General features: G+C 40.2%; 2 long non-coding RNA genes across 4 annotated transcripts in view; one reads left to right on the top strand and one right to left on the bottom strand.

Annotated features, from left to right (window-relative positions):
- The window catches only part of LOC147378361 (uncharacterized), a 417343-nt gene extending 415295 nt beyond the window's left edge, over positions 1-2048 (bottom strand). For all 3 annotated transcript variants that reach the window (XR_015146322.1, XR_015146326.1, XR_015146334.1), the window contains exon 1: positions 1727-2048. This is a non-coding gene — a long non-coding RNA (uncharacterized LOC147378361). The remainder of the gene's footprint in view (positions 1-1726) is intronic.
- Positions 2046-15365, top strand: LOC147378360 (uncharacterized). The gene is made up of 3 exons (XR_015146321.1): positions 2046-2258; positions 14363-14570; positions 14828-15365. It is a non-coding gene; the product is annotated as an uncharacterized LOC147378360 (long non-coding RNA).
- Positions 15366-22950: the final 7585 nt, after the last annotated feature.

The raw sequence follows: 22950 nt of genomic DNA, 5'->3' as shown, positions 1-22950 counted from the left end.
CAAAAATTTTCTACCTTTACTCATCCAAAAAGACCAAAAATGCTAACATTTGCAAGATAATTGAATTTAGCATGCATGAAACATAAACATTTCATATCTCTGTGTGCACATGTACACTCATGCACATTTTGTAAAGTACACACAGTTCTTGGGTGTGTTGCCAGAAACCACCTGCCTCACTTTATTTCTCTTCTAACTGATTATTTCCCAATATGATGATATGAATTTAGCTAATCCCTGCAGGGAGAATTATTATTAAGTTTCCCCTCCATTTAGTTAGATAACAACTCTTAAACACAAGGTCAGAGTCATTCTGCCTTAGCCACTCTCCTATGTTTTTAACAACTGCCTTTGTGCCCAGCTGGTCTGAATCTTAGCCCTCTTCCACACACATATGCTTTGCCATTTTTTTTTTTTTCTGGCTCCTTTCTTCCTGAGAGTTGAAGTAACAAGATAAGTGGCAATTTTTTAAAGGCTAATTAAGAGCCTTTCTGCATATGTCCTACTTAATTAGCTTTTGTCAACCTTGATTATACTCAAATTTTTAAAATTAACTTATATTTATTCTGCTCATATGCATAATGTGAAATAACAGAGGACAGCTATTGTTACAAGCTTTTCCAGTGAACGACCACTATATTATAATAAAGGAGTTATCAAAATAATATAAATGCTAACCTAGAGCATTTTTAATGTGAATATATTTCATACTGATGAACTCCTATTATTGCTCTGCATGTTTAAGGGCAGAAAGTTAATTTTTCTCTGGCATAATCACTTCTGGTGACGGCTTTGGAATTTCTTAATATGAAGATGACCAACAAGGAGGGAATTTTCTCTGCTCTGTTCCAGTGGTTCTCAGACTTTGGTGTGTATAAGACTACTCTGCAGAGCTTGCTGTGTGTGTGTTAGTTGCTCAGTCATGTCTGACTCTTTGCGACCCCAATAGTTCACCAGGCTCCTCTGTCCATGGGGACTCTCCAGACAAGAATACTGGAGTGGGTTTCCATGCCCTCCTCCAGGGGACCTTCCCAACCCAGGGATAGATCCCAGGTGTCCCACACTGCAGGCAGATACTTTACCATCTAAGCCACCAGGGAAGCCCATAGAGTTCATTAACAATTCAGATTTCCTTTACGCACCTCTGTGACTCTTATCCTGAGGGTCCCTTATCCTCTCTAACCCTCAGTATTCTCTTTTATAAAATGAGAATGACTTCCACATTAAAAGTATTTGCGAGTTTAATATAAAATACTAATTGAAGCAAAAGTCTTAGCATAGCACCCAATATAGAGCATCTACATAGTCCCATGCTTCCCTGGTGACTCAGTGGTAAAGAAGTGGCCTGCCAATGTAGAAGATGATGGTTCAATTCCTGGTTCAGGAAGATCCCCTGGAGGAGGACAGGGCAATCCACTCCAATATTCTCGCCTGGGAAATCCCATGGAGAGAGGAGCCTAGAAGACTATGGCCCATGAGGTGGCAAAATAGTCTGGACACAATTTAGCAACAAAATAACAACGACAATATAGTCCCAAGATTCTGATTCAATAAGCCCCCTCTCCCGGGTAATCCTGCTGCAGGTAGTCTGAGAATGGAGATATTTTTAAAAACTCTACCCTTGTCTCTAGACTGTGACCACTTGGCATGGCCCTGTCCCTGGTTAAGCTCATTAACAGTTCCTGGGAAGGAGAAATAGAAGCTAGGTAATAAAATAAAATCTAACCTTTTATTCCTTTGTACTTGGTCCATCTGTGCTTGCTCCCGGACCGCGTGCTTGTATCCAGCCCTTCACACCAGAGTTCCTACTGCCAACCGCAAGACTTCAGCCAATACTGTGGCTACGAGAGCCACGTGCAGGCGCAGCAGTTGGAGGTGAGGGTGGGGACGGGCGTGAGCAGACTGCAGGGCGCTGTGATCCCGAGTGGTGTGCAGAAAGACTGCGTGAGCAGCACAGGTACCCCTGCACGACCTGAGAAAACCCCACCCCCTCCCCGCCCACCAGATCCTTATAAGGCAGCCCTGATTGTGCTCCCACCAGATCCCTATAAGGCAGCCCTGATTGTGCTCCCACCAGATCCCTATAAGGCAGCCCTGACTGCGTTTTGTGCGCGAGAGCTTGGACACTAGAGCTGCAGCTGCGGCCTCTCCATTCTCTGATCAAAGCTTTTCTTTGTTTCTCAACCAAAAACTCCATCTATGGACCCACACAACACCGTGCTGAAGGAAGGACCCTGGTTGGGGATGGACTCTGGCAGGTAGGTAATAGTTCTACCTCAGAATTACCTGTTGAGCTTTCCGAAATATCAATCCTTGGGCTTCATTCTCAGAAATTCTAACACTGTATATGTGATAAGGAGCTCAAGCATTCTGAAAGGTTTGAAAAGTTGACTCCAGTGCTAGTCAGAATCAAGAATCATTACTTCCCAGCAGTGATCTCCAAATACTTTTCTCCAGGTCCACAGTGGAAAAAAATTCAGCATATATCTGTAGTATATATAAGCAAATTTTACTGAATGATGTATTATTTATTTTAAATATACACAAAAATGGAAGTTTTAAAAAGGATATGAAAGAAAAATATTTTAAACTTTGCTTTTATTTACTAATGGCATTGAAACTCTCTTACCATCAGTTAAAAAATATTTTTAATAGAATTCCAGAACCTTAGTTTTTAAACGTTTGCTTAAACATTAGCCACAATAGCTTCATCCCACTCGCATAATTCCTGGCATAATATATACTCTTACATCTCAGAATAGCTGAATGCACAGTAGACACTTGATATATAACCATGTACCTGAAAAACATACATCATTAGTAATACTGGATTTATATTCCTATTTCAAAGAGTTTTCTTGATAATTCCAAGTTTTTTCACTTACTTCTTACTAGACCTACTAGATCTGGCTAGGGTGTCACTGGTTTAAATCTTGCAATGTGACTGATGAAGTTTGTACTCGGAGTCAAAGAAGTATTGATGCTGACATTTTCTTCTAGTTTGGTGTGTTTGTATTATTAGTATTATTTCTAAACAGCAAGTTATTTGCAGGAATCCTTTGAGGCTATTGCAATGCCTACTAGGGGGTCTTAAGGCTCTACTGAATATTCATATTCTTGAACTACTATAGGTCACACTTGGCTTCAGATTTGTTCAGAATAATATAGGCTAGGAATACAGCCTGCCAGAAGTCAGAGCTAAGCATTCCTCTTCTGCCAGAGTCCTTCAACACTTCTTGCTATTGTCCAGGGAGTGAACTCTGACCTTCCTTTATTGACAGCTCGGGTTCAAGGTTATCAAATCCATATTGGCTTGTTTCAGGATCTACCCTGGTAACCAGTGTCTCTTGAAGCAACTCCATAGGCATAACTTCTGGGGTTCTTATAGGGACATAATCAGCTCTAGGATCACCACTCTCACCCAAATGTTATGATGTTCCCATTAGGAACTTACAGTTCCCCCGGTCCAGTTGTAGCCTTTTACTTAGTCATTTTTACCAGTAAGTAATGTCGCCTAGCAACCTATTTGATTCACTAGCTTTAACAGGACTCTAAGCGAGGAGCTGAAAAGCTAACAAAAGGGCAAGTTCTTGTGCAGAAGGAGAAAAGGTTTCCTAACCTTTTATTCACACCTTGTGGATATCCAGTTTTGAGGTAGTTAGTCTAAATAAAACCAGGAGATATATCTTTAAATTCATTTATCTGAGTACACATGGCATACATCAAAGTGAAGTTTTCTAAAAGCCAACAAACAAATGAGATTGCCTCTGTTATCTCTGCCTTGGGGGCACTCACATCCAAATAACTCACATACAATACACAACATGTGAAAACTTGGTGCTTAGATGGACTGAGGAAGGATGGTGTAATTCACATATTAAATACTGTATTTTGTTATATTTCAATAAACTTCATTTGGGGAGCAGTTTTAGGTTCACAGCAAAATTGAGAGGAAGGTGGGAAGGGATAAATTGGGAGATTGGGACTGACATATACACACTACTGTATATAAAATAGATAACTAATAAGAAACTACTGTAGAGCACAGGAAATGCAATACTCTGTAATGGCCTATAGGGAAAATAATCTAAAAAAAGAGTGGATATATGCCTATGTATAACTGATCCACTTTGCTGTTCACCTGACACTAACACAACATTGTAAATCAACTATACTCCAATAAAAACGTGAAAAAACAAACAAGCAAAAAAAAAGAAAACCTGAGAGGAAGGTACATAGATTTCCCATATACCTTCTGCCCTGACACATGCATAGCCTCCCCCATTGGCAGGCTTTCCCACCAGAGGTGGTGCATTTGTTACAACTGATGGATCTACAATGACATCTCCCAGTTCCCCAAAGTCCGTAGCTTACATTAGTTCACTCTTGATATACCTGCTATGGGTTTGGACAAATGTTTAATAACATGTATTCACCACGGAGAATGTGGTTCTAAAATTCTTTGTCACGTGAGGTTTTCACGTAGAACGTTTAGCTTCTCTTATTCCACCTTACTGAAACTGATAGTGTGCTGGCTTTATGGAACAGTCATCAGAAACATGGTAGGGACTTCTGTGGCAGTCCCGTGGTTAAGACTCTGCACTTCTACTGTGGGGAGTATGGGTTCAAACTCTGGTCTGGGATCTTAAGATCCCGCATGCCGCACAGTGCAGCCAAAACAAAATGGTATTACTATTTTCTTATCTTTTGAGGTCAAAATATATGAAGATAGATAATAGACTTTAAATAGATACTAGATTATAGATAGTTGTGGATGGATAGATAGATAGATAGATATAATTAAACAGATAGATAGATGCTCACATTTTGTTTCTAAACTCCATTAAGTTGCCTCTTACACTCAGTGAGCTATATCGCCTCCTCTTGGAAGACACTGCTCTTAGGTCTACATGATCTGAGCTCTGCTCGCTCCAATAGCTTCAACTGGAAGCTAGCTAGCTAGGCCTCTGCTAGCTCCAATCACTCTTGCCCTTATTCTCTGAGCACTGCCCTTAGTGGGCTTCCCAGGTGGTTTAGTGGTAAAGAACTTCCCTGCCCATGCAAGGGATGCGGGTTCAATCCCTGGGCCAAGAAGATCCCCTGGGATAGGGAATGGCAACCTGCTCCAATATTCTTGGCTGGAGAATCTCATGGACAGAGGAGCCTGGTACAATCCATGGGGTTGCAAAAGAGTCAAACACGACTGAGCAGCAAAGCGTGCACACACACCACCCTTAGTATATGTTGGCTTTTTCTCTTTTTAAGTTCTTCTAACGCAGTGCTTCTCAAACTGTAACCTCTATATGAATCACCTGGAGATTTTGATACACAGATTTTGATTGAGACTTAAAAAAGGCCCAATAAACTTCTGACGTGGCAGGGACCAGGACCACATTTTGAATAGAAAAGCTCCAGCCCAATGATTCGCATGCCTGGAGCCACATCAGAATCCCTGGGGAGCTTGTTAATCAGCTGATACTCATATTCTACCTCCTGCAAGGCCGTCCTTTTTCTCCTCTGAAAGCCTCCTCATACAGATTTCCTCTTCCTCTAAGGCACTTCACCCAACACTGCCACACCACCCTTTCAAAGTGAAAGTAAAAGTATTAGGCACTCAGTAGTGTCCTATTCTTTGTGACCCCATGGACTGTAGCCTGCCAAGCTCCTCTGTCCTTGGAATTCCATTACCTTCTGCAGGGCATCTTTCTGACCCAGGGATCAAACCTGGGTCTTCCACATTGCAAGTAGTTTATCATCTGAGCCACCAGGGAAGCCTACTCTTTCAAACCTCAGGTTAAATGTCACTTCTTCGGACACTCTCAGCTTGGCAAGGACTCCTGTTTTATTCCATTTGGGCTGCTGTAACAAAACACCATAGACTAGGTAGCTTATAAACCACAGAAACATACTTCTCATAGTTATGGAGGCTGGGAAGTCTGAGATCAAGTTGCCAGCAGATTCAGTGCCAGGTGAGAGCCCACTTCACTGTAACCTCACACAGTGGAAGAGGCTCAGGAGCTCCATAAGGTCTCTTTTTTGTGACAGCACTAATCACATTCAAGAGGCCCCTGCCTTCATGACCTAATCACCTCCCAAAGACCCACTTCCAACACCATCACCTATGAATTACAGGGAGACAAAAACACTGGGTCTATAGCAGGTCATCTATCATAGTCTCCCTTAGCGCCTAATCTTTACCACATGAAGCTCATCAGCATTCCAGTTAAATAACAAAATGTGTTAATCCCTCTTTGCTTTCTGCTCAAATTTCCTTTACAGCTGGATTCATGCCTGCCAACTTTTTCCACCTCTGTATCCCCACTGTCAAACTGTGCACACATGATAGGTTCTGAACTCACATTAAGTAAATGAATCAGTCTTTTTTTAATATACACCTGAGTTTGCCAGTGTAATGCCAAGAAAACTAAAGAAACATGATTCCTATATTTCTAAACTATATGAGGAATATAAATTTTTATTTAATCTCAAAGATAACATTTAACAACATTACTATAATCAAAAGTCACATATTAATTGCCTATTTTATCAGTCAGTAGATGATGGTTATAAAGATAGATAGGACCCCAGACTTAACAGAGCTTGTAGTCTTCTGCGTGCTTAGTCACTCAGTCGTGTTCAACTCTTTTTGATCCTTTGGACTATAGCCAGCCAGGCTCTTCTCTTCACGGCATTTTTCAGGCAGGAATACTGGAGCAGATTGCCATTTCCTCTTCCAGGGGATCTTCCTGACCCAGAGATCGAACCGATGTCTCCTATGTCTCCCGCATTGCAGGAGGATTCTTTACCTACTGAGCCATAAAGGAAGTCCCCTGTAGTCTTGTAGGGAATATAGATATTCAAGGGTTTAGGGTCCAAGCCAGTGTCAGGAGACTTACATCAAGCATTCTCTTCTTTCCCATAGTGGGGAGGAAGCTGAAAATGAGAAACATCATACACAGATTTAAGCCAAATCCTATAACTAATGATATGCATTAATCAAATGATATTGAATGGATTAAATGGACTTTTTAAAACTTCATTTTATATTGGAGTATAGCCAGTTGACAATGTTGTGATAGTTTCAGGTGAATAGCAAAGAGACTCAGCCATTCATATACATGCATCCATTTTCCCCCAAACACCCCTCCTTATAAAGCATATAGTGAGGGCCCTAAAGCAAGTCTAGGGAAATATATTTGGACTGAGACCTGAATGACAGCTGATGCAGACGAAGGATGAATGGTATAGAGGTTTCAGACAGAGGGAACAGCCTGTTCTAAGACCTTATGGCAGGAGCCTAAGGAAAAACACCTGAGTGAACAGAGTCCAGTGAAGCTGGAGCAGATGTGTGAGGTTAAGCTGGAGAAAGAATCAGGAAACGGGTCAGGCAGGAACCTGTAGAGAATTCTGAACTTTATTTTGAGTTCAATGCAAAGTCCCTAAGGAGTTTTAAGCAGGGAATAATATGTTCTGATGGCAAAGCTGGAAAATCATCCTGGCTCCAGTAACTGTAATTTTATAAGGATAAACCAGATAAGCCTTTTCTCCTCTTAATGATGATTATTTCATTTTTACCTATTTATTCTTCTGCAGTTTTCTCAACCATAAAATATCTCTGCCCTTTGTACATTTCCTGGTGATTTATCCTGAACCTTATACAGCTTGACTAGAGGCATTCTGATACTTATGGTCTTCTGATTTTCCCTGAATCTAATCAAAAAACCATAATTTAGTCTTTGTTTTTCAATAGAGTATACCATCTTAAAATATTATTCTACACATTTTGGTAGCAATATTTTAATTAAATATTAAAGTTGCAGAAATTAAAGCTATGTCTATTTCAAAAGACACAGAAAATTTATCTTAGTGTCTGGGAAGCATTATAAAATGAGTAGGAGGTTTGAGGAGAGAAAATATTGGTACAATGTTTCAGGTGTTTTAGGTTATCAATGCTGTAGAGCACCTCCTCCCCGTAGTGAGAACAGGTACTTTGATTAAATCTAGATTTAAAAATATAAATCAAAATGAAGGAAACCTATTTCTTAGCAGCACAATTATTTTTTATTTAATTTTTATTGCAGCATAGTTGCTTTACAATGTTGTGTTAGCTTCTACTGCACAGCAAAATGAATCAACCTTGCGTGTATATATATATATATATATATATATATATATCTCCCCCATTTTTCGACTTCCTTCCCATTCAGCCACAGAGCATTAAGTAGAGTTCCCTGTGCTATACATATACACAGTTGATACTATGTATAATATAGATAACTAATGAGAAACACTTTACAAGATGGAAACAAAGCAGACAAAACCCAGAGCAGCTGGTCCATGGCCTCTGGTTGCCATCCTCTTTCCTGGCTGAGGGGCAGCACAATTCTCTGTAAGAATTTTTTTTTTTTTTTTTTTTTGCGAGAGAGAGAGAGAGAGAACATTTATTTAACTATTTTAGTGGGTCAAGTTGGGGACAGAGACTCTGCCCCAGAAGCATGTTGTGGACATGCAGTTCCTCCTTTGCTGTATCTGTTTTGCACTAAGCCGGTAGTTTTAAGTTCTATCTAGCTCCACTGATTCCTTCTTATGTTAAATATTAGATAGCATCCCTTTAACCTTCAAAAATTAAATTATTAGAATAATATTTCCTAGTCACACACATTTCAAGCAGTTCAATAAAATTTCCTAAATGTACTATAAATAGGATTGCCAGAGACAATATCTAGCACATACTTAACACTAAAAATTTATTTGTAGCTTATCTGAAATTTAAATTTAACTTGGCTTCCTATACTTTTATTTGTTAAACCTGGCAAGCCTAATTAGGAAAAGACAATAATATCTGAATAGTATTTGGTGTAACTGCTTCACCTTGACTATGCTATAACACTTAAGGAGGTTGTTAGATGCTTTTGCCAATGTTGGAATCACCAGATTGCAATAGTTATCAATGCAGACTGATATTGGTAGGTTTCATTGGCCTCTCAAATGCCATAAGCAGTATGGCTGTTAGTGATATGATTATTGGAAATGACAAACACTCTCTTAGAAAATTTTAAAACTAAGCCACCAAGTTCTTCTGATTTGCATAGTAGTTGCATTCCTGAAAGACCTCATGTATATTAAAATCATGCCATACAGCATATGTACACACATACACTCACACACATTAAGGTAAGTTCTGCTGCTGCTGCTGCTGCTAAGTCGCTTCAGTCGTGTCCGACTCTGTGCGACCCCATAGACGGCAGCCCACCAGGCTCCCCCGTCCCTGGGATTCTCCAGGCAAGAACACTGGAGTGGGTTGCCATTTCCTTCTCCAATGCATGAAAGGAAAAGTGAAAGTGAAGTCTCTCAGTCATGTCTGACTCTTAGCGACCCATGGACTGCAGCCTACCAGGCTCCTCCGTCCATGGGATTTTCCAGGCAAGAGTACTGGAGTGGGTTGCCATTGTCTCAGATAATTAGAGCTTCTCATGTACATGTCTGTCCAGCAGGACATTCAAGAATCATGGAAGACATGGTACAATTCTTTGTTGTGTGGGACTTTGCTACTTATTGTAGGACATTTATCTTCTCTGGCTCCAGCTCATCAAAACCAGTGGTACCCTCCCTCTATGGAAACAGTCTAAGAACACTTCCACTGATTTCCCCTAATTGATGGTAGCAGTCTCACTGAAGCTACTAATTTAAATCATACATAAAAGGAAGATTAGGGGAGTTTTTCTAGGACAAATGAAAGAAGAATTTGGAGAAAGAACAGAGATAAACTATTGGAATTTCATCAATTCCTTCTCTTGGTACAACATGAAACCACTGGTTAGCCTACAAAATCTTTAGTAAAATATCCATTTCCCTATTTCTCAGAGTTTGAAGTGAGGAGGAAGAAAGAGGCTCTGAGAACTATATTCTCTCTTTCTCTTCTAGGACCTATGCTATGGGGACAGGGAAGAGGGATGGGAAACAGAGTTGTTAGGGAGACTGCATGGGTACCAAGTTGCTTCAGTCATGTCCGACTCTTGGCCTATGGACCTTAGCCCTCCAAGTTTCTCTGTCCATGGGATTCTCCAGGCAAGAATACTTGAGTGGGTTGCCATGCCTTCCTCCAGGAGATCTTCCTGACCCAGGGATTAAACCTGCGTCTCTTATGTCTCCTGCATTGGCAGGCGGGTTCTTTACCACTATCACTGCCTGGGAAGCCCACAGGGAGACTACTTTCAGTATTAGAAAGGGCTTCCCCACTGCCTTGTTCTGGTTCTGCCAGCCAAGGCTGAAAGCCTCTGCCAATGTAGTGGTCACTGCATAATCACTGTGCCTGGTTTCCTTGGAATGATGTAAAACTTCACTCTGCCCCTCCCCCAATCAAGCAAGCCCCTTTTTGAAATGACAATGGTGTCTCCCATGGACTTTCTAATGATGCAGTGCCCAACCCCTTGTCTAGTCCACAGCCCAGAGCTCCTGTCCCTCCTGTAATCTCTGGGTTCCTTCATTTGGAATCCTCTTCCACACTATCCAAGGATCTTGGAATAATTGAACCTCTTAGCAATTGCTTCCCCCACCCCACGTCCACTTCCTAGCTGCATTGTAACACAGTTACTTCAGGAAGCATATGTTAATCCATTGGCCTCCTTGTGTTAGAAATCTCCAGGCCCCAGTGAGCATCTGTCACAAGTTCAATCATACCCCAGATCTCAAAGTACTTGTGTCAAGCATCCTTTCCTTTCCATAGTGGGGAGGAAGCTGAAAATGACAAGTATCACACAGTGGCCAAAGCTAGTTTGGATCTTCATAGAGGATATCTATAGTGTCCTATGGTTAGAGGTGAGTAAAGACTGAATGGGTCCTTCCCCTCAACCTTGGTACCACGTGGTATACTACAGTAAATTTGCTACCCATACAGGCAAATGTTATGTAAGGCAGTAAAACAGTCTTACAACTTGTACTGTAGGTCTAATCAAATTCTAGCTTTCTGTCCAACCATGCAGATGCAAGGATATTCAGTTAGCCTTCTGGTCAGGGTCAAGTAACAAAATCTTCCATTATGAAATTGAAAACAGTCTCTCAATTTCCTTGGAATCCTAAACCTAGGGAGCCATTCCAAATAGTGAAGGCTTTTGAATTCCATGAGTAGTTATACCTTGTTCATAGAAGGGAGAAAACTGGCTGTACAATATTACTAGTCTATCCACACATCTTGAGCACCACTGATTCCAATAATGAAGATTTTCTAATATTCATTATGCTAGGTAACAAAGATAAGTGAAGCCAATGTGCATTCTGAGAGTGGGTTTCTGATTAGTCAGTCATTCAAACATTAACCAACTACTTTGGCAGTGTGCATGTGCAATTCAGATCAGATCAGATCAGTCGCTCAGTCGTGTCCGACTCTTTGTGACCCCATGAATCACAGCACGCCAGGCCTCCCTGTCCATCACCAACTCCCAGAGTTCACTCAGACTCATGTCCATCGAGTCAGTGATGCCATCCAGCCATCTCATCCTCTGTCATCCCCTTCTCCTTCTGCCCCCAATCCCTCCCAGCATCAGTCTTTTCCAATGAGTCAACTCTTCGCATGAGGTGGCCAAAGTACTGGAGTGTCAGCTTTAGCATCATTCCTGCCAAAGAAATCCCAGGGCTGATCTTCTTCAGAATGGACTGGTTGGATCTCCTTGCAGTCCAAGGGACTCTCAAGAGTCTTCTCCAACACCACAGTTCAAAAGCATCAATTCTTCGACACTCAGCCTTCTTCACAGTCCAACTCTCACATCCATACGTGACCACGGGAAAAACCATAGCCTTGACTAGACGAACCTTTGTTGGCAAAGTAATGTCTCTGCTTTTGAATATGCTATCTAGGTTGGTCATAACTTTCCTTCCAAGGAGTAAGCGTCTTTTAATTTCATGGCTGCAGTCACCATCTGTAGTGATTTTGGAGCCCCCCAAAATAAAGTCTGACACTGTTTCCACTGTTTCCCCATCTATTTCCCATAAAGTGGTGGGACCAGATGCTATGATCTTCGTTTTCTGAATGTTGAGCTTTAAGCCAACTTTTTCACTCTCCACTTTCACTTTCATCAAGAGGCTTTTGAGTTCCTCTTCACTTTCTGCCCTAAGGGTACTGTCATCTGCATATCTGAGGTTATTGATATTTCTCCCAGCAATCTTGATTTCAGCTTGTGTTTCTTCCAGTCCAGCGTTTCTCATGATGTACTCTGCATATAAGTTAAATAAACAGGGTGACAATATACAGCCTTGACGAACTCCTTTTCCTATTTGGAACCAGTCTGTTGTTCCATGTCCAGTTCTAACTGTTGCTTCCTCATCCGCATACAAATTTCTCAAGAGGCAGATCAGGTGGTCTGGTATTCCCATCTCTTTCAGAATTTTCCACAGTTTATTGTGATCCACACAGTCAAAGGCTTTGGCATAGTCAATAAAGCAGAAATAGATGTTTTTCTAGAACTCTCTTGCTTTTTCCATGATTCAACGGATGTTGGCAATTTGATCTCCGGTTCCTCTGCCTTTTCTAAAACCAGCTTGGACATCAGGAAGTTCACGGTTCACATATTGCTGAAGCCTGGCTTGGAGAATTTTGAGCATTACTTTACTAGCGTGTGAGATGAGTGCAATTGTGTGGTAGTTTGAGCATTCTTTGGCATTGCCTTTCTTTGGGATTGGAATGAAAACTGACCTTTTCCAGTCCTGTGGCCACTGCTGAGTTTTCCAAATTTGCTGGCATATTGAGTGCAGCACTTTCACAGCATCATCTTTCAGGATTTGAAATAGTTCAACTGGAATTCCACCACCTCCACTAGCTTTGTTCGTAGTGATGCTTTCTAAGGCGCCCTTGACTTCACATTCCAGGATGTCTGGCTCTAGGTCAGTGATCACACCATTGTGATTATCTGGGTCATGAAGATCTTTTTTGTACAGTTCTGTGTATTCTTGCCATCTCTTCTTAGTGTCTTCTGCTTCTGTTAGGTCCATACCATTTCTGTCCTTTATAGAGCTCATCTTTGCATGAAATGTTCCTTTGGTATCTCTGATTTTCTTGAAGAGATCTCTAGTCTTTCCCATTCTGTTGTTTTCCTCTATTTCTTTGAATTGTTCACTGAAGAAGGCTTTCTTATCTCTTCTTGCTATTCTTTGGAACTCTGCATTCAGATGTTTATTTCTTTCTTTTTCTTCTTTGCTTTTTGCTTCTCTTCTTTTCACAGCTATTTGTAAGGCCTCCCCAGACAGCCATTTTGCTTTTTTGCATTTCTTTTCTTTGGGAATGGTCTTGATCCCTGTCTCCTGTACAATGTCATGAACCTTATTCCATAGTTCATCAGGCACTCTATCTATCAGATCTAGGCCCTTAAATCTATTTCTCACTTCCACTGTATAATCATAAGGGATTTGATTTAGTTCATACCTCAATGGTCTAGTGGTTTTCCCTACTTTCTTCAATTTAAGTCTGAATTTGACAATAAGGAGTTCATGGTCTGAGCCACAGTCAGCTCCTGATCTTGTTTTTGGTCACTGTATAGAGCTTCTCCATCTTTGGCTGCAAAGAATATAATCAATCGGATTTCGGTGTTGACCATCTGATGATGTCCATGTATAGAGTCTTCTCTTGTGTTGTTGGAAGAGGGTGTTTGTTATGACCAGTGCATTTTCTTGGCAAAACTCTATCAGTCTTTGCCCTGGTTCATTCCATATTCCAAGGCCAAATTTGCCTGTTACTCCAGGTGTTTCTTGACTTCCTACTTTTGCATTCCAGTCACCTATAATGAAAAGGATATCTTTTTGGGGTGTTAGTTCTAAAAGGTCTTGTAGGTCTTCATAGAACCGCTCAACTTCAGCTTCTTCAGTGTTCCTGGTTGGAGCATAGACTTGGATTACTGTGATACTGAATGGTTTGCCTTTGAAACGAACAGAGATCATTCTGTCATTTTTGAGATTGCATCCAAGTACTGCATTTCAGACTTTTTGTTGACGATGTTGGCCACTGCATTTCTTCTGAGGGATTCCTGCCCGCAGTAGTAGATATAATGGTCATCTGAGTTAAATTCACCCATTCCAGTCCATTTCAGTTCGCTGATTCCTAGAATGTCAACATTCACTCTTGCCAATTAGAGGTCTTCAAATACTAACTAATTACCCATAGGGTTTGTAGATTAAAAGTAATTAGCATGCATATATCACACTCTCTGTGATGAAGTATATTAAAGTAAATTTAGATAATCAGACATCCTGGTTGACATATTTTACAACTGTTGTCCAGGAATAATTATAGTATCCCCTTTTACTTTCAAAAGTGTCTCAGGTTAGGCAAAAACTCTACTCACCCTATAATACGAGGGAATTCCTTGTTTCACAGCACATCCTTCAAGAACTCTTCTTCCATACTACTCTGAAGACATTCAAGTTGTGTCTACAGGTTCTACCGCACATTAAGCATTCTTTAAATAGCAACTGCTAACCTATCCTGCCTGGAGGATACCCCCAACAGTTATGAGGAGCTCTAGAGAACCCCATTGCTTGCCTTTGGAGGGAAGAATTCATCACCCCCTAAGAAGGAAACAAAAGTAAGCCACTCCTAACATTTAGTCCATCTTTTCCATGCTTTTCTTATTTTGAGTTGGGATACCTGGGCAAGATTGATAGATAGTGAACTGCTGGTTATACACTGTCACCTGGTGGTAAGTTCTGCAGGCAGGAGACTGATCCTAATTGCTGGCACTCTTTGGGAATATGTGATACTTCCCATCTTTCATCATCAGCTTTGGACATCCCAGTTTTTAGCCAGCAGTTCTATAACTCCTGCTCTTTCTTTAAATTCTAGGTTCTGTCACCCCTTCCTTGGTATCCTCTAAGAATGTTAAAAACAAAACTTGAATGCAGAAGGATCTGAGGAAACAGGAAAAACCTCACTCTACTTGCATACCCGTGGCCTCCAGAATTCAAGTGAAGACATCTCAACTTGGTAGAATGCAGCTCATTTTATTCCCAGGGTTCTGGTGACTGTACAGGGAGGGAGGCAGCCTGCAGCAACAGAGAGGTCATATCTCTCAAAAGCACTGTTCAGAAAGCAGATTTGAATCCACTCTTGGTCTTACCAGTGTGATTGGGTTCCTCTGCTCTCCTCCTTTGAATATCTTAGCTGTGGGGGAGTGATGATACTGGAAATGGAAGTTATGGGGAGACAACTTCACATTGGCAGCTGGAATTTGGGCTTCTAGTTCATATTTGAAGGTCACTTGGACCCTCACAATGGGTCTCAATTTTCCTTTATTTTTACACAGTTTGACATTGTAGTTCTTCATTTTTTTAATGGTATCTTTATTTATTTTTTAATTAATTTATTTTAATTGAAGGCTAATTACTTTACACTATTGTAGTGGTTCTTGCCATACATTGACATGACTCAGCCATGGGTGTGCATGTGTCCCCCATCCTAAACCCCCCTCCCGCCTCCCTCCCCATCCCATCCCTCAGAGTTGTCCCAGTGCACTGGCTTTGAGTGCCCTGTTTCATGCATTGAACTTGGACTGGTGATCTATTTCACATATGGTAATATACATGTTTCAATGTTATTCGCTCAAATCATCCCACCCTCACCTTCTCCTGCAGAGTCCAAAAGTCTGTTCTTTATATCTGTGTCTCTTTAGCTGTCTTGCATATAAGGTCATCATTACCATCTTTCTAAATTCCATATATATTCATTAATATACTGTATGGTATTTTTCTTTCTTACTTCACTCTATATAATAGGCTCTAGGTTCACTCACCTCATATGCTACTGCTAAGTCACTTCAGTCATGTCAGACTCTGTGCAACCCCATAGACAGCAGCCCACCAGGCGCTCCCGTCCCTGGGATTCTCCAGGCAAGAACACTGGCATGGGTTGCCATTTCCTTCTCCAATGCATGAAAGTGAAAAGTCAAAGTGGAGTCGCTCAGTCATATCCGACTCTTAGCGACCCCATGGACTGCAGCCCACCAGGCTCCTCCATCTATGGGATTCTCCAGGCAAGAATACTGGAGTGGGGTGCCATTGCCTTCTCCACCACCTCATATGAACTGATTCAAATGCATTCTTTTTAATAGCTGAGTAATATTCCATTGTGTATATGTACCACAGCTTTCTTATCTATTCATCTGCTGATGGACATCTAAGTTACTTCCATGTCCTAGCTATTGTAAACAGTGCTGCGATGAACATTGGGGTACATGTGTTTCTTTCAATTCTGGTTTCCTCAGTGGGATTGCTGGGTCATATGGCAGTTCTATTTCCAGTTTTTTAAGGAACCTCCACACTGTTCTCCATAGTGGCTCTACTAGTTTGCATTCCCACCAACAGTGTAAGAGGGTTCCCTTTTCTCCACACCCTCTCCAGCATTTATTATTTGTAGACCTTTTGATAGCAGCCATTCTGACTGGCATGAGATGGTACCTCATTGTGGTTTTGAGTTGCATTTCTCTGATAATGAGTGATGTTGAGCATCTTTTCATGTGTTTTTTAGCCATCTGTATGTCTTTGGATAACTGTCTGTTTAGTTCTTTGGCCCATTTTTTGATTGGGTTATTTGTTTTTCTGGCATTGAGCTGCATGAGCTGCTTGCATATTTTTGAGACTAATTCTATGTCAGTTGCTTCATTTGCTATTATTTTCTCCCATTCTGAAGGCTGCCTTTTCATCTTGCTTACAGTCTCCTTCATTGTGCAAAAGCTTTTAATTAGGTCCCATTTGTTTATTTTTGCTTTTATTTCCATTACTCTGAGAGGTGGGTCATAGAGGATCTTGCTGTGATTTATGTCAGAAAGGGTTTTGCCTATGTTTTCCTCTAGGAGTTTTATAGTTTCTGGCCTTACATTTAGATCTTTAATTGATTTTGAGTTTATTTTTGTGTATGGTGTTAGAAAGCATTCTATTTTCAATCTGTTACAGGTGGTTGACCAGTTTTCCCAGCACCACTTGTTAAAGAGATTGTCTTTTCTCCATTGTATATTCTTGCCTCCTTTATCAAAAATAAGGTGTGCGTAGGTGTGTGGGATTTCTATTTTGTTCCACTGATCTACATTTCTGTCTTTGTGCCAGTACCATACTGTCTTGATGACTGTGGCTTTGTAGTAGAGCCTGAAGTCAGGCAGGTTGATTTCTCCAGTTCTAGTCTTCTTTCTCAAGATTTCTTTGGCTATTCATGGGTTTTTTTTGTGTTTCCATACAAATTGTGAAATTATTTGTTCCAGTTATGTGAAAAATACCATTGGTAGCTTGATAGGGATTGCATTGACTCTATAGATTGCTTTGAGTTCAAGTCCTTTATTTGAGGACCATGTGATACAGAAACAAAAGAATGATCTCTCAGTCATGTTCGACTCTTTGCGACCCTATGAACTGTAGCCCACCAGGCTCCTCTGTCTATGGGATTCTCAGGCAAGAATACTGGAGTGGGTTGCCATTTCCTTCTCCAGGGGATCTTCCCTACCCAGGGATTGAACCTGGGTCTCCCTCATTGCAGGCAGATCCTTTACCATCTGAGCCACAAGGGAATATCAGAGAACTTATGTTCAATTCCCCGTCTACCACATATTAATTCATTGTTAAGAGTTTCTCCTCCAAATGATAAATAATGCCATATAAAGTGTTGCAGACAGACGCTTTACCATCTGAGCCACTAGGGAAGCCCATTTGAAGATTAAGAGATATAAAAACACATCACGAATTTGCAATCCCACTGCTGGGCATACACACTGAGGAAACCAGAAGGGAAAGAGACACATGTACCCCAATGTTCATTGCAGCACTGTTTATAATAGCCAGGACATGGAAGCAACCTAGATGTCCATCAGCAGATGAATGGATAAGAAAGCTATGGTACATATACACAATGGAGTATTACTCAGCCATTAAAAAGAATACATTTGAATCAGTTCTAATGAGGTGGATGAAACTGGAGCCTATTATACAGAGTGAAGTAAGCCAGAAGGAAAAACACCAATATAGTATACTAACGCATGTATATGGAATTTAGAAAGATGGTAACAATAACCTGGTGTACGAGACAGCAAAAGAGGCACTGATGTATAGAACAGTCTTATGGACTCTGTGCGAGAGGGAGAGGGTGGGAAGATTTGGGAGAATGGCATTGAAACATGTAAAATATCATGTAAGAAACGAGTTGCCAGTCCAGGTTCGATGCACGATACTGGATGCTTGGGGCTAGTGCACTGGGACGACCCAGAGGGATGGTATGGGGAGGGAGGAGGGAGGAGGGTTCGGGATGGGGAACACATGTATACCTGTGGTGGATTCATTTTGATATTTGGCAGAACTAATACAATTATGTAAAGTTTAAAAATAAAATAAAATTAAAAATAGAAAGAAAAACATAAATGCACTTTGCAGATGATTAAATAGTGGGACAAAGAAATTATATAAATTGTCCAAAGTAACACACTACTTATGAGAATAATCCAGGTCTTCTGACTTGGGTAATGATAACACATTGATGGATTGTTGACAGTGTTTCAGGCATTCTGCTAAGCCCTCAATAGACACATTTAATCTCATTTAGAGGATGAGATGGCTGGATGGCATCACCAACTCCATGGACATGAGTTTGGGTAAACTCCAGGAGTTGGGAATAGACAGGGAGGCCTGGCGTGCTGCGATTCATGGGGTCACAAAGAGTCAGACACGACTGAGTGACTGAACTGGACTGAACTGGTTCTTAATACTGTTATTAATATACTCATTTCCTAAAGAAGAGACTAATCTTTAAATGGTTAATACACTTGTCAATGCCACAAACATAGTAAGTGGCAAACATGTATTCAATTCAATGAAAGTTCACCTAACTAGAAAGCAGAGCTCTTGTAGCTAAGTCAGCAGATCTCAAATTTCCATACCAAGAATCAGATTAAAAATAATAACCCACATGATCCATCTTTAGGTTTGAGAACCATTGTTTGGGGCAATTACCTCATTTAACATCTGGAAAACACAGAGCACATTCCTGGAACAAGGAAGCTATTTCTTAATTCTTTCCTCCTAATACGGTTTATCTGAATTGTTCTGCCATCCCATGGGGATGGGGGAAAGAATGAGAGAGGTTGCAGGTGGGAACCAGGCATAGGTTAATATACAGTGCAGTGAAAACGGTAGAAGCACAAAGAGCATGCAGTGACTTTGGTGGTGGTGGGGGGCGGTGGGAGTTCACACATACAATCAACTGAAAACATTTCCCATCAAAGCAAAGCTAACCTTACCAATGGTCATGCTTACATGAATTTAACCACAGACTGACATAAAAATGTACTTCTTTTTTCTTGTAAGGCTGCCCTGGTTGTCAGTTTTAACCTAATTTCCCCTAAATCAAAATAGGATCGAGGTGTGAAGAAATCTATCCCTCTCCATAGAAGCCTCATAGTGTCCCATGTCGGCTTTAATTTGTGTAAGACAATACATTTCATAATCTGTAGTCACTTTAAAAATAAACATTTCTTGCTTTACAGCGGGGTAGTGTGAGAAAACTAAGTTCTTTTCCCAACTTTGGTGAACAACACAAGAGTGTTACCAAGTAAAGGGCTTGATGCCCAGTGAACATAGAAGCCAACATTATAGCATCAGCTTTTGAGAAAAAACTTTATTGCTGGCAAAGAGACAGAAGGCACAGTTCATATCTGTGTCTCAGATTTGGGTTTTGGTCAAACGTCTCTGAATTAGAGGAGGAGGGCTGTTATGTGGAAGTGCTGGCAAGCAGGTTGCATCGGAGGGCTTAGAACTTGGCCCTTTAGAGGAAGATATGATAAAGGTGCTTCAGCACCGGCTCTTCCTGGACACTGGACCCTTCACTTCTGAGACAATTCTGACATTCAGATCATTTCCAAGTTCTTTGGCTCTGCGAGGGTGGAAACACTGGCTCCAGGCATTGTTTGAGGCCAAAATTTCTCCTCTGTGTGTGCTTCAGCTACATGACTGATGGTTTTCTGTTGTCTCTGAAAAACAACTCAGTATCTTATTAGAAAATGGACCAGTTTAGGACTGGTTCTAAGGTTACAAAAGGAACCTCTGGTCTTAAAAATGTATTTAATTAGCTGAAGTCGCTCACCCTGGGAACTGCCCACTTTCTATCCCTATATGATAGCACTTTCTGGCTTCACACATGAAAAGACGGCTGGGAGATTATCCCTGAGACAGCATCTCCTTGGCTACATTGGTACCATTTTTCTTCTGAGTGAGTTTCAGTCAGATACATGTATCCCTAAAATAATGGACTAAGTGTCCTCTTTCTTTATACCATTCTCCAAATTGACAGCTAATGAGATACATATTTCTCCTACAGAAGGAAGTCATCAGTTTTAGAACAACAATCCTGGTTATGCAACCTCCCTCAACCACACAAGGGACTGTCTTCAAGGCAGCTGGCTAAGAGTTGGAGACCCAGATGCCCATAAACTCTCCTGCCTTCCTGACTAAATGAAAGTTTACTAAAGCAAATTTTAGCAATTGGCTGAAAAAAGAAAGTATAATCATAGAAGAACTTGAAAAGGTTATGAATACTCTATTGCTTGGAGAAGGAAATGGCAACCCACTCCAGTATTCTTGCCTAGAAAATCCCATGAACAGAGCCCAGCAAGCTACAGTCCATGGGGTTGCAAGAGTCGGACACAACTTAGCAACTAAACCACCACCACCACCACTCTATCAAACATCAGGTTTTAAGTGGATGTTCTTCCAAACATTCAAAAAAAAGATTAGGAAAACTTTATATTAAATATATAGGGCATAGAAAAGATAGAAAGGGTCTTAACTCATTCTCAAGGCTAGCATAATTTTCTAGTTTCATAACACCTATGTACGTAGATATAAAAGTCCTAAATAAGATATGGATAAATCTAATATAGCACTTTATTAAAAGGAACAATACACTTACAAAGTAAGGTTTTTCCAAACAACGGAAGGCTGATTCACTTCTGCTCATTAGCAAGTCTATCAGTGCAATTCAGCACATCAATATAGTAAATTAATGTATATATATACATATATAATATATTCTTATATAGTCATCTCAGTGTATGTTACAAAGGATTCAATTCCTCAGCATCCCATTTAAGATTGTAACATTAGAAGTAACCCTTCTAAAATCAAGAATAAGCACAGAGATGTCCTATCCATAGCACTCTTCAAATTTGTGCTGCTGGTCCTCACCAGTATAATTAAATGAGAAAAAGAATTTAGAGGCATAAATATTTGAAAGTGATCCAATCCTAGACCTACCTGTACTCAGATTCACTATCATAGGTGGGCCAATCTCTGCGGTATTGGTTCCTTTTCAGCTGGTGTCCAGCTAAATCCAAAAGATGGCAGGCAGAGTAGGAGACTGATTGGAGAGTGGGGAAAGGGAGAAGCCTAGGTATTTTTCCCACCTCCTTTCAGCCTTGTACAGCTTCTCTGGCAGCAGCTTTTTTGTTTGTTTGTTTTGATTTTTGTTTTATTTTCTTAGTTTTATTGAGTAGTAACTGAAATATACCACTGTATAAGTTTAAGGTGTACAACATGATGGTTTAATTTGCATACATTCTGAAATTATTACCACAATAGGTTTACTTAATATCCATCATCTCATAAGGTAAAATAAAAAGAAAAGGAAAAAAACTCTCCTTGTGATGAGAACTCTTAGGCTCTACTTTCTTAACAACTTTCCTATGAATCATACAGCAGTAATAACTATAGTTATCACATCGTAGTGAAGCTAATTTTTAATGGGAATTAAGATTTGAGAATCAAGATAGAGGAGAAAGAGTAGTTATCATAAGCTTACAATTGCTGTCCCTGTTTTTAAGATTTCTGGTCCTATTTTCTATTTTCTCTACATATCAGGTCATTTTTGGTTTCACTTGCTGTGTTTTCCAGAGTGAAATTTGGTTAAACAATTTCACTGTGACCTCTAACCTTCAAGGATCTCTGTCTAATTTGATCCTCCTTTCCGCATATTATGCAAAACAGATATGCTACTCAAAAATTCCAAGTATTAAATAAGTCCTGAGTTTTTCTGAGTGGTGTCACAAAAATATTCCATCTAGCTTTTCTCCAAGTTCACGATTCCCATGTTCAACAAGATTTTAAGAGTTGCTTGGAAATTTTATTTATCTTTTAACTGTTTATAGATTTCTGCCTTCTGCAAATTTTGTACACATAGCATATTGTCTGATTTTCCACATTTCCCCTGAAAACCCTTTCCTCCTATATGACTGAAATTATTCATCATTTCTGATTTGCCTTCTCTGTCACCATTTGTTACTTCCCTACAATCTTGATTCTCACTTTACTGTTTGATTTCATCTGCTCTCCTTTATGTCACCAAAGATAACTTAGCCCTAAGTCATAGGATTTTTGTTCATGATCTAAAACAACTATTCTTATTACAAATTTTAAGCATGAATTTTAAAAAATGTGCGCCTGAAACTTACACAGTATTATATGTTACTTTTATCTCTATAAAGGTGGAAAATAAAGAATCCCATTTTACTCAGAAAATCCCATTTACATGTAAATATTTAACGCATACATAAATTAACTCATCTAAGATTTCAAATCCACTAGTAGGAGAGCCTAGACTTAAATCCACATATTATTGCTATAGCTTAAAGGGAAGGGAGAAAGGTGGTCTGCTGGTTAGAATAGGAAAGGAACAAAGTAAACCAAGGTTTTGGTGTCAATAAATGATTCACCAAAGTCAGGAGGCAATTTATTCATAAAGAGCTGTAATAACTGACAGACCAGAAAGATTCTAACCAGAAGCAAAATTTGGAAGGTATCTAAAATTTAAAGTCATGATAAAAATGCGTATCTAAAGGATAGCATATAAAGAGATAAAAGAAAGTTAATGGAGAAACTATACATAGCCCCCAAAGAACAAATACCCTGAATTTGTCACCATCCTTATTTTATTACTATTAC

The sequence above is a fragment of the Bos grunniens genome, chromosome 2, assembly GCF_055505025.1.
Source record: "Bos grunniens cultivar Pamir isolate PY7600 chromosome 2, Bosgru_T2T1.0, whole genome shotgun sequence".
Taxonomy (NCBI): Eukaryota; Metazoa; Chordata; class Mammalia; order Artiodactyla; family Bovidae; genus Bos; species Bos grunniens.
The sequence above is the reverse complement of the archived record's forward strand: the minus strand, read 5'-3'. Positions and strand labels throughout refer to the sequence as shown.